This window comes from Acanthaster planci, linkage group LG07 (genome assembly GCF_054643075.1).
Source record: "Acanthaster planci isolate LZ-2023a linkage group LG07, COTS_SCS, whole genome shotgun sequence".
Lineage (NCBI taxonomy): Eukaryota > Metazoa > Echinodermata > Asteroidea > Valvatida > Acanthasteridae > Acanthaster > Acanthaster planci.
Window position 1 is genome coordinate 7,606,876 of NC_141783.1, and position 14,903 is coordinate 7,621,778.

Here is a 14,903-nt window from a genome sequence, read left to right on the forward strand (position 1 = left end):
CAATATCTACACCCAAACGAGCAACTTCAATCTCCCTCAAAAAAAAAAAAAGAAAAAAAAATCTCCTCCAGCAATCATGAATGTCAACGTACAGTAATATCCTTGCACTTTCCTCGATATCCTGGGGCAACACGTCCAAAAGTAGCATCTTCCTTTTAAATTACTCCCCCCCCACCACACACACACTGCAATTTCTCCACAAGAAACAAGTTTTTATAAAAAGCAAATCTTCTCACAGAATATCCCATATGGGTAATTCCAGAAATGAGGGATCCAAAAGTGGGACACTTTTGTGTCCCTGTTACATCTGTCCTTTGTTATTTGACGAGGAAATATCATCAGAATTGATTTCAAACTACTACAATTTGTTTGGCAGGTGATTTGCTAATATTCAACACTCTTGGAAATTAGAAAATGTGTTCAGATCTTGCAAAACCATATGTCAGATGTGACAGGGACATGAAAAAAAATTGACCCCTATTTTCTGGAATTACCCCTATAAGACATTTTGGGCCACTTTTTTTTTTTTTATAATGGCCCGTTTTGGTACATGTGCATGTGGCCAAAAGCAGACGTGGGAGAAAAGACTTAAGTAAAAAGTCTCCAACGTGACATGCTGTTGGTATTCTTTTCTCTGGTTTTGGGGCTGAGGATGTTTTAACTGCATATCTTCTTGATCTCGGCATCCAATCTGTCTGACAAGATTGACTGTCACTGCGCCGTACGTTGTACCGATTCTTGCACAGTTGCACTTGTGTGTACCATGTTTTGGGCCTCAACGGCAATACCTCAACTCGCACACAAATCAAAGTGTCCCCAGATGTCTTACTCCTCCATGAGCAACATTCCCGCTACGTCCATTCATGAAAGATATCGACTCCCCTGGCAACAACAATAAATAAAATAGGAACATCCCAACAACAACAACCCACGTCCCTCCGTCATGTCCATGCGTCCGAGCAACGCAGCAACAATCGTCTACCCACTGACGTGTCTCCACGAGCAGCATCTCCAGTGCGTGCTAGCGGCTCCCTCTTCAGCAATTCCACCCATGAATCATGTCATTCAGATAATTGGGCTCCTGACCTCCAAATTGGTACATCAGCCATTCTGCAGGGGCATACATTAATGTACCCTCCCTCTGCATACATGTACATGAACATGCAGCTCTGGACATCTCTGTGTCTCGTACATCTTCCAGTACATGGGTAATTCCAGAGATTAGGAGTCCATTTTTTCTTTGTGTCCCTGTCTTATCTGACGTATGATTTTTGTAAGTTCAGAATGCATTTTCTAATTTCCAAGAGTGATCAATTAATGCAAATTACCTGCCAAACAAATAGCAATAGTCTGAAATCAAATCTTGCGATATTCCCATGTGGTATAGGAGAATTGTTCGTGCATACATGTATGTGCACCGGACAACCAGTATCCGCCCCAAGCTGATGTGCACCCCCAGTCGGCGAAAGAAAGACAGGTGGTTACAAGCGAGTTCTGGCACGCGTTCTGTGTTTACACAAAGACCATACATGCCGGAGTAAATTACATGTACATGTACATGAAGTGACGCGAACTCGGCGTGCTGTGCACCAAACGCGCACATACTTGCACGCCTATGTGGTGAGTACCGAAAAAACCACTCCCTCCTGTGTTCCGCTCGGAGCAGATATAGTATACATGTAGATGTGCATCATGCCCTCTTCACATCTGTACCAGCAACCACCATGTATCTGTTTAAGTGCGCATGGGTACGGTACAGTGTTCAAATCCTTCCTTTTGTGTGGAAATTACTGCGTACATACCCTTTCAATGAGTTAATTCCATGAGGAAATGAATTTTGGGGTTCCTCAGAAAGAAATAACTAGTAAACATAACTTACCAGTGCAACAGCAAGAGCTTTCAAATACGACTCATTTAAAAAAGGCAGGGGTTTAAATCCTTGAAAATTGGGAGGGGGAAAAGTTAATTGAACACTCTGCTCCCAATGTTTATTTAGTTCCACAGTGCTTCACTCTGTAAGGCGGGAATCAGAGTACACAGAACGTATCAAAGAAATTTATTTTTGTGATTTTTAATCATAATTGATTATGTTCATAATTTTTTTCCCTTTCTCTATGCTCTTGTATTTTTAAATGACTGGGATAGCATAATAAACAAAATGAAATTGAAACTGAGTCAGCAAGATGGGCAAGATTACCGACAGCCTGACACTACTTCATTTACAATCTTGATTAGGGTTCATCTGTAGTTCGCGACCTCAGGGATTGCTGACGTGGAATTTTGTTGTGTGCATCTGCCTGATCCACTCTCATTTTTCACCGCTCCTGTTTTGGCATTTCCTAGGAAACTAACGAGTGCATGTGAATTCCACTCATGCACGGGGGGAACCTGTTGAAGTTAGTTGGATCTGGTGGAATGCGTCACAGAGTCTCAGATACGTGTGTGTACACATACCGGTATATCATAGCTGCAAAAGCAGTGTCGAACGAGCAGTGAGCACCTTCGAGGTATGGGGATGCACGTGCCGAGAAAGTTATCGCTGGAGTTATCTGCACAGAGCCACAGTGTAGTAGGCATAATTCCTCTCTATGGTGTAATCTGCATTAAAAGGACAACTGCCCTTCCCCACCGGACTCCCGAACATCACAGTCATAAAATGGAGGGTATAAATCCGTTATGCAGGGGGGGGCACAAGAAAATTGGCTCCGTCAAGGCAGTCCACTGCCAATATCACTAATAACATCTTGAACCAAGGCTATAGGGAAAATTTGCATAAAAACTGAGGGGGGGAGGGATATTACACTGTCACAACTTTCAATTTTTTTTCTCTCTTGGAGCTGTATTTTTGAAAACAACTTTTGATGGTTCAATCAAGTCTCTGCTCAACGGACTTCTGGGTTTGCATCGGGGCCCCAGTAATTGTACATCCATAGACAGCTTAATGAAATCCCTTCAGTGAGAAAAGGCAGAATGAAGGCCAGCCGTCCGTCCCCCCGCAGGGAAGCTCTTCACAAATTCAAAGCAAGCGTCTATGATAATGGACTATCTACAGTGACTGCAACTGGGAGAAAATTCAAAGCTGGCACAGACAGAGTAGAAAAAAAACAACAAATCACAAACAGAATCAATTTCAAAATTTCTGCCAGCGCGGCTATTTACAGTGCTTCAGGGACTGCTCCTGTCGAGATAAATTGAGGAAGAATACGACTAATTTCGGTGAAGTGCAGAATTCAATGAATTTATCCGATGAATTCAATGAATGCCAATTTCTTAACCTCCCATCTCTCTCACTCTCAGCCGCCGTCTGTCTTTTGGATTGACTGTAGGGAGAGGTAACTTCCTGCAGATATTCCAAGACTCGATCCTAAATCGCAGCAGCAAATAACACATTGCTTGAAAACTGGAGATGTTTGGTAAGTGTAGATCAAAAAAAAAAAAAAAGACCAACTCAATTTTATAAAGGGGGGATGTGAAAGATGCACCTACATGTACATGTAAGAAGGCCTTGGTTATACAACATATGTCCAGCGGCAAACAAGATTGATGAAGAGAGTCTGTGTGGGATGTGAACCCAGTGTACATGTACAATTGTACAATGTGTACACATCACTGTCATCAAATGCATATGCATGTTCACTTCAAGACCTTAGACAGTGAGGACATGCCGAGTGTCCCAATCGGGTGTGTTGAAAAGCACAGCGAAAACCAGTTTGTCGCCGATAGGCGGTTGACTTCTTGGGTGTCTTCTGCACTCTACTCTGTACTCAGACCAGACTTCAACCCGTGACCTCCAACAGACCAGTGCAGATGTCTCATCCATAACCAACCAGCCTACATGTATAACCAATGAGCTTATTAGGGTGGGCCTTGCTGCGTGCACCTCTAATCTGTACATGTACATCTGCAACCAGGCAGCATGATGATGAACCACAGTCAGTGACCTCTGAATCTGATGCATTTTTTGGGAGGGCATCAGAGATCAAACGTACACAGTGTATGCATGCTACCCTTCAGTGATGTACATGTACATGTAACTAATAACAGTACCATATGCTCACCTCCTGAGAACCTGTGCTTCCAATCTCAGAGAGACAAGGCAATTACATTCACATACTAGTATGTATTTGCAAGGATTTGAACACTGAACACTCTCACACTGTCCATGTACATGTAATGTACATGGACAGTGTGGCAGTCCTACTCTTAAGACTAGACAGATTGAGTGGATCGCCGTCTGTGCCACCAAGTTGGGCCAAGGGTTCAAGTGTGTGATATTTGAGGCAAAAAACATTCACGACATGAAGACGGAATTATTGGGAAATTACCTTTTCAAACAAGACATGCTTACAAGAATTCTTGCAGGTGCAAGTACATGTAGTTTGGCCAGCAGTACTGTATGACACACTCATCAACTTAAAATACACACTATAAGCATTAAGCACATGCACCAAAAGGAAAAAAGATACTGTTAAGCATTAAGCACATGCACCAAAAGGAAAAAAGATACTGTTAAGGATCAAAACCTTAGATGTAACAGTACATTTATGCATTGTACTGGAGATATACATGTACATACAATGAACAGCCCATTAAATGGAATTTGCCAAGCCTGACATTCCAAACGTTACTGGGTAATTTCCCAGCTTATGATGGCTTTGCTAATTAGGTAAACAACGTCTGCGGCAACGTTGTTTCAACGCGGATGTTTGTCCATCCATTTTTCAGTCCCATCTATGCACTAATAATGACACACCCATGAGGGAGGCGGAGCAGATTGGGTCTGATGGAATCCTAATTAAGAACTTGTCTGCAGCACTAATGGAAGGCGAAGGACACCTTTTTGAAGGAAACCTTTGGTTACTAAAATGGTACATACATGTACATGTACAAGATGATTAGCACTCGGAGCAGCATTGTCAGAACAGAACGCTTTTTGCATCAATACAAGTTATCACACAAGCATGAGTAGAAAATGGAATAATGTTACGTGTGTATGGGACACGGCATTAAAGATGGCAAGGTAGTACAGATGGCAAAGGGGCTAAAGGCGCATTGCGTTGAATTACAATAGTGCTTTATGTGGGGTTTGATATGAACCCTGCAATACAGTTATATATTAAACTGCTTGTTGCCATGGATTGACCAATCAGAATACAGAATAACTTTGAAGAAAATACATGTACTTCTACTCTATTGATACTGGCGCCTGTGGGTAAGTTTGTCCCCTAAAATGGCTGTAGATTTAAGAAATCCATTTTTTTTTCAAGAATCCTACAGATCGAGCCACCTGTCTTAGTTTCTCTTACCAGAGGTCTTTCAGGATTCATGCTTACAAATTGTTAGTGTCCAAAATGCAACTCAAGGAGGTGTGGCAATCAATTTTATTCCTGTAATGGCACTGATAATTCAAGGGCGAATGCAATGTACATCGACAAGTGATACCCCCTAAGGACTCTGCCCCACTGCAGTGGCACAACTTTAATACGCCATGAATGAGCCCACTTCTGACGGCATAAATCATCTTCCGATGGAGTCAACTTTGCAGGAATCCCATGCTGAAGGCACGGTCAATATTTCATGATCGGTCAATATTTCATGATCTCGATGCCAGTTACCATTATCATGAGGCCGGTCTGCCATTGTGCACTGCGTGCATGCATACATGATGGCATGGGATCTGCACATATAGGCTGCTTGTACGAACTGCACACTGTGTTCCTACAAGTAATGTCAGCACATTCTATGCCACCTGGGTGTACCCTACAGTGTACCGGTACTGCCTGTCGCAGCGCAGCAGAGTCTCCCAACACTCAGTGCGAGTCTCCCAACACTCAGTGCGAGTCTCCCAACACTCAGTGCGAGTTCTCGCATATCTCAACATTATTCTCATGCTCTCACCCCAATACCGAAATTCTCCAGCTAAACACACAAAAAAAAGGCAATGGAAAAAAAGTGATTTACTCAACTTTTCCGTGTACTGTCCTTAAAAGGAATGAAAAACGTTTACCAGCCTGCAGCATTTCTCCGGACAAAATGTGAATAATTTGATTGACTTATCGCAGCAGTGGTAATGTCCTACGTGAACACGTGCATGTACGTGTTTTGTGCTGCAGGACATTAAACATGTATGAATTGGAAACCGGCTACAACCACACCGACTCCCATGCTCAACTCCCTTTCAATGTTGCCAGCTCTGCCGGTACACGTCACAGGTTAACGGAGTCAAATAGTGCATATTTGTATATAGTAAATAGTGCATACGGACAAGCGTCAACCTTTGTTGTCTATGTACAATTTTTGTGTGAAATTTGACAAGCCAAACTGGTAATTCTCAACACTTCACGATCTACAGAAAAACGATAAAAATCTCACTGAAAACAATTTCATCATGACTGTAATGTATGCATTTCATCCACACAAGTTGTATCCTTCAAATCCAACCGAGAATGTAAACTTACAGGCATGCCTAAATAAATGCATCAAATTTACCAACTAACCCTGTAAAGCTTGATTAAAATAACTGCAGGCATGGCTAAAGTAAATGGCCCTTTTGTACAACGTACATGTACATGTACCGGTATGCTTGGATTACGTTCAACGGAGGTGTGGCAAAAAAGCTTTACTCAATTCCGTACACTCCTCATTAAAGCAGAGAGCGCTCAGAGGATGAGCAATGATCAACAGCCAATTGCCCGGGCTCTATTCACCGTGCATAGTAGCTCAATTAGACAAGGGGCCTCGGTCACATGTATCTTCATTTATTTCTTTAATGTCCCATCGAGAAAAATGATATCACTGTAATGAAGGGAGGCAATTACATGCGTGGCCTTGGGATGCAATATCAAACACGGTCCATGTTTAGTCACCCTTCATTTGGTTTCCATGTTAAAAGCCATCGATGCGCTCCAACTTGGGAAAGCACGTACTGGTATGTGCAGGTAAAATCATTTGGCCACTCCCACCATTTGTTTAGGATCGAATTCGGCAACTTCTTCAATGTGTACGTGTATTATAGCTCTTAACAAAAAAGGCCCGAGTGAAGCCATACCCTACTGGGTGGGTACTCACTGTAAGGTTTAAATGACCTCACAAGGCACATGTACACATATACATCTACATCAATCAACACGTACATGTAGTTGAGTTAAGTTCTCCCCATCCCAACCCCAAGAAAGAAAACCTACCCTGCAAAACCCTGCTAAAAAAAAAAGAAAACAACCACCTTTTTTTTTTTTCCACTGCAGTTGTGAATGCTGGAGATGTGATTGTTCAGAAATGTCAAACTATGCCGGACAATTCCAGCGATCCTCCCGGAGTGCAGGGCAAAACCTTTGTGATTGCCTCCTCATCTGCGCTACTCTCATTGTGTGGCGGTCCCCAGTGTGTCCCCAGCATTCCCTCCTGAGGGCTTTGCTTACGCTTTGCTGATGCCTTCAAACAGAAATTTCTCTTAATATTAAACCGGGCTTTTATACAAAATCTGGATGCCTCTGGAAGTGTGTTTTTTTTTTCAAGGATGAAGCAGGGACAGGCCTCAGGCAGTTTCTCTGTGCAAGTTTATATTAAAAAGGGTCTTGGGCTTCGGAGACTCGTGGAAATGGAATGGAGTTTGGCCAAGAGCTCGGAGGAGGAAAGGATCCTTCACCGTGCTCGATGATGACGGGAGTTGGCTAAATTGGCTGGGATCGGGGTCGAGTCCTACCTGACCATGTGCAAGCACTGTTCACAAGCTTCCCGGGTAAATCAATAACCACATGTGCGGAAATGATTGCAATCAGATGGCATGGGAGGGAATAAAATCCTTGTGTTGAACATCTTGCCTATCACTTCCAAAGTTTGAACAACTTCTTGTAACATTCCCATATTTTTAGGGTTTGAGTGAGGGGAGGGTAGAATGGTGTTTTTTGAAAACAGCTGTACATATTTTTTTCATCTGTGAAAGAATCGGCACCTGCAAGATAGGTGATTACACCATTTTTAAATTGTTAGAGTTACCAACAGAAAATGGGAAAATGTTGTGGGGGATACCGTTTTTGTGTAAGATGAAAGGTCACGCAGCATCACAGGATGCAGATGCTAGTCCATTCACAAGTGCATTCATTTTTCAGACCACAGCAGTAACAAGACTTTTTTTTTCCACACATCTGTTTAGCGTAGAATAGACACTATCAATAAGTTTAGTTTAACGTGTTGAGAAATGGATTTAGCCACGGCTTTGTGAACTGATCAACATGCAAACCTTTAAAAAGCCAGAGGCAGGGACAGAATCTATCCTTCCTCAACAATTTTTTTCTGATGATCGAGCCTTTTAGGAGTTTTAGAGAACTCTTTGTGCTCGTTTTGACACCAATTTTATGGAAAATGAACATGGATGTATCATTCTTGCACATCGCCCCTTTTTCCAAGACAGAGCCGCCAAAAATGTATACTTTTTCCACTGCGTTGCTCAATGCATGCGGGCTGGCAGGCAAATACCCCTGAACTTTAATTGACTGTAATAACAAACCAACACGTCTGACTGAGTTCTCCACCTTTGTCAAGATTAGAAGTGTTTTTCCACACATGCCAATTAAAATTTCTTTTTAAATCGAGCGTGGCACAGCTGAGTTCTTGGGAGGCAGTATCTCTGCCCAGCCACACTTTTTGGGGGGTCATTCTGCCTCCATTCTCCAAAAACCTCCCAAACTGGCCAGTGGATGCTTGGGAAGTTTGAGGAAAGTTAGGGTTGAACTGCATGAACATGTAACTGGCCTTGGCCACCCGCCAGGTGGGTATTTTCAATCCCTGCTATTAGAATATCAAGAGTGCTCCAACAAACCTGGAAAACAGATGCCTTCAGGTAGTTCCATTACGGTGTTATTTGCAATTGGGATGCTGCTATAACAAGGAGCACACATACGTGAATAACGTCTACTGATGCCGTACTTGTACTGGTACATGTACATGTGCATGTTGAACAACCACTCACTGATCTGACAAACCCATCTGTGAGCACCCCGTCGGGAATACTGGTATGTTACTATTATCAGGCAGACTTAAGACTAGAAGTGAGACTAGCACTGAGAGTCATCATAAGTTACTTGCTGGATGGTACCAGCTTCAACACCGCTTGGTAGTTTTCAAGGCAGTCAACTTCCAGGTTCTTACATGTAACCATGTTACCAGCTATGGATGTACTGTACTTTACTATAAACCTTTTTCAAGGATGCTTTTTGTGTCTTAAAAACTATGCTGTACGGTTTCGGATGGTCTCACTGGATCAGAGATGAAGAAGTTAATGAATCACGTTAACTGGTGCATTACATGTGCATGTATGTAAAATACAGTGCCGCACTGCACAAAGGCTTCAAACCCATCAGTGGAGATCTAATCTTCCACAGGTAAAATGTTGATTACTCTCTTGGACAAGTAATTGTTTGAAAGCACAGAAATCTCATCTCCCTCTTCCACTTTGAAATTAGATTTGCCCTGTCCTGACAAAGGTGTCTTCTCGTTCGAACGCGACGGCACACTGTCTGAATGGGTTCCGCGTCTGCTCGTGGTTTCCAATAAGATGCAAATGAGCTGTGCTACAGCAAATGCTGCCGCGCCTGTCTGTCAAGTCGGCGTAGCGTTTCCTGTACTTTGGCGCACCGCCTCTAGGGCAACGGTCTCCCATGCAATGGGCAATCAGGCGTTACTGTGGCACGTGTACACGTTTGTTTCATGTTCACGTACAAATGTACATGTCTTTGTAACAGTAAATGTACATGTAGGTAGTGTGGGATAATGGATACTCCTTTGTTCTCCTGTGGTTAAGAAAATGCCGGGAAAATGCTCTTTTTTCTCCTACTTTGATACATGTACAGGTAACTCCCAAGCTGGATTTTTTTTATTGATGATTTCCTGAACAGTTCCCCTTCATCTTGTTTCAAATAACACCGACCCTAAAATGCACACGAAGCTGTTTTCCAGAGAGGGGGAAGACACTGTGCGGATGTGTACCAGTCCAAGACAACGTCTCCTCACCCTACAATATGCGGACTAGACTCAGCATGAGTGGGTGCGTGCAAATGGCATACATGCAGACGAGACTGTGCAGCCTTCACAACGCGCACACAACTGTACTGCCCAGCTGCGGAAGTTCCTGTCTTGTTTCCATTTTTGCTCTGAGATGTATCAGTAGGCAAAGCTGACGCAGCTTATAGGCAGGTGGGATCCTTCCAGGCCATCCCATCCAGGGTAGGGCAGGGACAGCTGCTCCCCCTTCCCCTTTTAAAGGAGATATGTACACATGTACATGTACATGCACTTCGGCTTTTTTCCTGCCCCTGGCGTACATGTACGTCTGGTCTCAACTGATGATTTACTGTGTACATGTAATTCCTTTCATGCATGGAGTTAAAGGTTTTATGGCTTCTGACTAGCAAAGCTTAAACTCACGAGGTACATTAAAAGTGTCTTTAGTCTGTGCACGAGCATAAAAATTTGAATTCCCCAATCAGATAATTCAGTGTACCAGGTTTTATTCAAATTCAACTTGCAAAAGGCTTATTTCTGCCCAGTTGAGCAGAACATCTGTTCAGGTTTCACTTGCACCCTGGGTGACCCTCCATTTCCTAAATACTGGATCCGCAACCTGCAAACTATCACCCACTTACAAAGTCTATTTACTTACTGAGACATGAAGTATTCAATGTATTCAAACTCCCTTGCCCATTGGTACATGTACACGTGTACATTGTACATGTATGTAGCCCCTTTTTTAAGATCTCCTTAGATGCATCTGCCTTTTGAGGTGTAGGTAAAAATCGCAGTTGTAGTTGTTCTGTAGAGTGTGGATATTTCCAAGCACATCAGCATTAAAATGTGAAAAAAGGGAAAGAACCTCAGAATGGCATTTTGAGGTTTAAATGAGGAAAATATCAAGTGCAATCATTCTTTTTAGTTCATCATGAGGTCAAATTTTTAATCACAACTTTTTGGGACTGCTTCTCTTGGCTCTCTACTCGGAGCCCAAAATTCAGGAGAAGCTAGTGTGGACCTGGGCAAGTCCACACAGCCACCTCCCTACCCACACTAGGAGGACGCCTTTTGCTTCACAGGTCCCGCACAAGGAATGTCGTGCTCGCTTGATGACAAGGAGCTGCAGTGTGTTCTCGAAATCAAATGCACAGCCTTTGCAGACAGAGCCCCTGCCTTACGCCTGCAGCAGGTCGATTCACGGGGGGAAGTCACGCCAGACGCGATATCCAGTCACCCATCACTGGACTCATCGACGCTTCTATCAGTCTAGATTCTAGACTCCCTCAGGTGCGTTCAACTGGATGACTGATCGGGCACGGCGATGTACATGTACAGAGAAAGACTGGAGGGAGGGGGGGAGAATACCCTGGCTGCTCGGTGATGTCATTGGAAGTTGCCACGGGAACAAATAGCCTCCTTTGAAAGCTTTGTAATTAGTGCTGCGCTCCACATCTAAATGAATGGACATGTTACAGGGATCCGAAGCATGTCTGGCTTTGTACAAGTATCCTCAACAGCCTCAACGGAAACATAATGTTCTGAGTGTACAAATGTACCTAGGTACATGTACCGGTAGAGTATATTCCTGGATACACGTCCAGTGTACAATGTACATGTATTGCAAAAATGCAACTGCACTAGAGGACTTCACAGCACAAATTCATTTTAAAAGGCCGGCATCAGAAAGAAGAGTCAAAACTCATCGCACAGTTGGATAAAAACCCCTAGGGACTGCCCACATCCAGGGACCAACAAAGATTTACAAATTTATGACAGCATAATGATGAGGAGGAAAAGCGATATCTTCACCAGGGCAGTGGAATCCAAGACAGCCCTGGGAGCGAGGTTGGGCAAATCTGCCAAGAGATATTAATCCAACATTGCATCCAAATGAAAGGAGGAAACGGCTCCTTTATCCCGATCAGGCTTTCTAGGGGATGGGAAGGAGTGCAACGGGGACCAAGCCCCCTACCCCCCAAAGCAAACTTTTGTGGGGATTCTTGACAAAAATGTGTAAAAAAGCCCCACAATATTGCCTCATCTTTCCCCACAAAATAATTAGTTCTGGTTCTAACCTAACGGTGCTTGTGCAAGTTTGTCATTAAAATAAATCAGCAAATTTGTGCGTTGATCGGAAGAAGTACTTTTGACATTGTTCTCTTGAATACATTGGGCTGGTTTCCTATCAATCCAAGGGTATGGAAACTCGCAGATGTTAACCAGAGAACAAAGCATTGTGATATGGACCACGTCTGCATGTTATCATGTTCACATTTAATCAGGCAACACAGAGTTACAGCTCCTGTAACAAAAATCCTACAAGCATGTATGGTAAACTGCAGTATGTAAATACAGTACAGTACAGGCAACTTACGCTGCTTGTAATATTTTGCAGTATTTAACACTTAATACTAAACAGTCCTGGGCACATGTACATGTATTAGGTAAACTTGAACAGGTAGTATTCTGTAATACACATAGGGAATTCTACCCTGCACAATAGTTTGTGCTTGGTAGAATTTCAGTGAAGCCTCCTGCATGCTCTCTCGAGTCTACTGGTACGGTAATACGCAGCCCAACAATATACTGCTTTTATTGTTGGCGCTTCCTTTTTGTAATGAGTACATTTTCATTTTCAATCGTCTGTGAGTAAGCCTTTCTATACTGGTACGATGTGACTGTATTGTTAACGTGGAATGAAACTGTGACTGTGTTAATGGGTGAATTGAGTCAAAACACGATATCCGGCTCATTTTCGGTCCACCAAGGGGCTGGCCCGGTGCTCAGTTCGACCTTGCATTTGGATGCCGCCTGCATAGGCGGCGCTGTATTCAAATGCCTGGATGCAGCCAGGGAACTCGGACGATGCAGGGAGACTTTGTTTTCATGCAGGCTGAAATCTTGTTAGTATTCAAGTGAGCCTGCAGCTTAAAGCAGAGACCCTCCCCCTAGACATCTGTGCGATGAAACCAGGTGCCACGACTCGGCTGAATAATGGGTCCCCGCGTACAGGTTCATACACAGCATATAGTACATGTACATGGTAGACCGTCATGCATCTCTACTTATGACTCGATAATCGGGCAGGAAGCTTGCAAAGCACGCATGAAACATCTTCTTAAGAGTGATCCCAGGGTCAAACCCAGCAAGCCTGGGAAACTGCACCTACATGTACATGTACATACATTGCTCACAAAAATACACACATGTACACATGGAGAAAGACCCACCAAAAGAGACGGGGGAGGTTGGGTCCGATGGGGCCGGGGACACGTGGCACAGACATCTCTGTGGAAATTAAAGAAGTGACGCGGCCTGAATACATGTATATGTGCTCATTGCACAATTAGGCGTGGTGAGGTGGCTTCTGCGGAGCACCGGCCTGTGAGCAGTGCCATAGTGTCCCACTGAATGGAATACTGTGTTGCACAAACCATGCCTCCAGCCTTGTTGTGCGCCATCTGAATGACAACCTTCCTTCGCATAACCTGAACACCCGTGTTCCTGCCCCGGCGCATACCTGCGTTAGTGTGGACACCCCTTTTTGCTCGTGTAGTTAAGCAAACTCAGTGAAAAAATACTGGTTTTTCTTGAACTGTGAACACTGTCTGAAGCTGGATTTTTGTTTCCTTTGCTCCAGATAACCCTGACCTCAAAATGCCCCTAAACCTTTTTTCCTGGGGGGGGATGGGGAAGCTCATGTGTGGACCTGGCTTAGTCTATAAGGGTCACATAACCTGCATGACGTGGATCTCTCCAGTTCATGGGTCCACACCACCAGCAGGTACCGCACACGCATGGAGGAAGGACACAGGAGTTTGAACTACACTGTACCAGTACCCGGGCTATAATATCTGGCCAAATGCCGCTCTCTGGCATGTCTGGTATGTCCATAGCCAGAGCGCCCAGTGATTACTTGCTTTGTACCACCTGTTTCACGACCATAAACCCCCTTGTACTGGCTACCCCATGATCATCGCCGCAATTTTCCGAAAGTAATCTGCATCCTTAAAATGTTGTGTACTGCAGTATAGGAAGTTGAATATTCATCCCCTTGTTTTTGCTTTTTCCCGGTCACTGTGATAAGCGTTGTGTACTGCAGTATAGAGAGTTGAATATTAATCCCATCGTTTTTGCTTTTTCCCCCTGTTTTTCGATAAGTTGCGGTTCATTGCAAAGAAAACAGCACAAATACTGCTACGGTATGACTGGCCCCACTTGTACGGCTAAGCTGCAGGCACTAATCAAGCATTGTTGGAATGTTTACTAATTGGTTCGTCTGACCGGGCGACGATGATCATTGAGCGCCTTGATGTGCCAGAGTTGTGACTCCTGTGTCCTTCCTCCATGGTACCGGTACATGTACATGTATACTTGCCAGGGATGAGATTGACCAATGATAAAAACAGCTGAAGAAGCTGAACTGTGAAAATGTCCTGTACTTTTGTACACAGCCAGTGAGGGGAAAAAAGCGGAAATCCAAAACAAAAAAAGCTGAAATCAGCTGAAAAATTGAGAAATCTCTCCCCTGACTTGCCACACAGTATCAGCCTCTTGTTCACAGCTCCGATCTTGACGAACCGGTGCATATGACAAACGAGTCAAACTTGACAAAAAAAATTCTTAGCGCAACCCCCCCCCCACGCACACACTCACTTGTTCCATAGTTTATGAGGACAACACGTGCGTCGCAACATTATCCACCCCTGAGCTCAAGTGTACCCCCAATCGACAAAAGAAAGACAGGTGGTTACAAGCGGGTTATACAAGCGGGTGGTTATACAAGCGGGTTTTGTGTGTACGCAACGACCATACAAGCCGAAATAAATAAGTTACGCGTACTCAGCGCGCTCTGCGTCAAACGTGCATATACTTGGGCATCCTCTTTTGTTCTGCTT

The 14,903-nt window shown here is 43.8% G+C and overlaps 1 protein-coding gene across 1 annotated transcript in view; it reads right to left on the reverse strand.

The window, feature by feature from the left end:
- Positions 1-14,903, reverse strand: part of LOC110985585 (protein kinase C beta type-like) — a 62,419-nt gene that overhangs the window by 13,960 nt on the left and 33,556 nt on the right. The gene's annotated exons all lie outside the window — the stretch shown is intronic.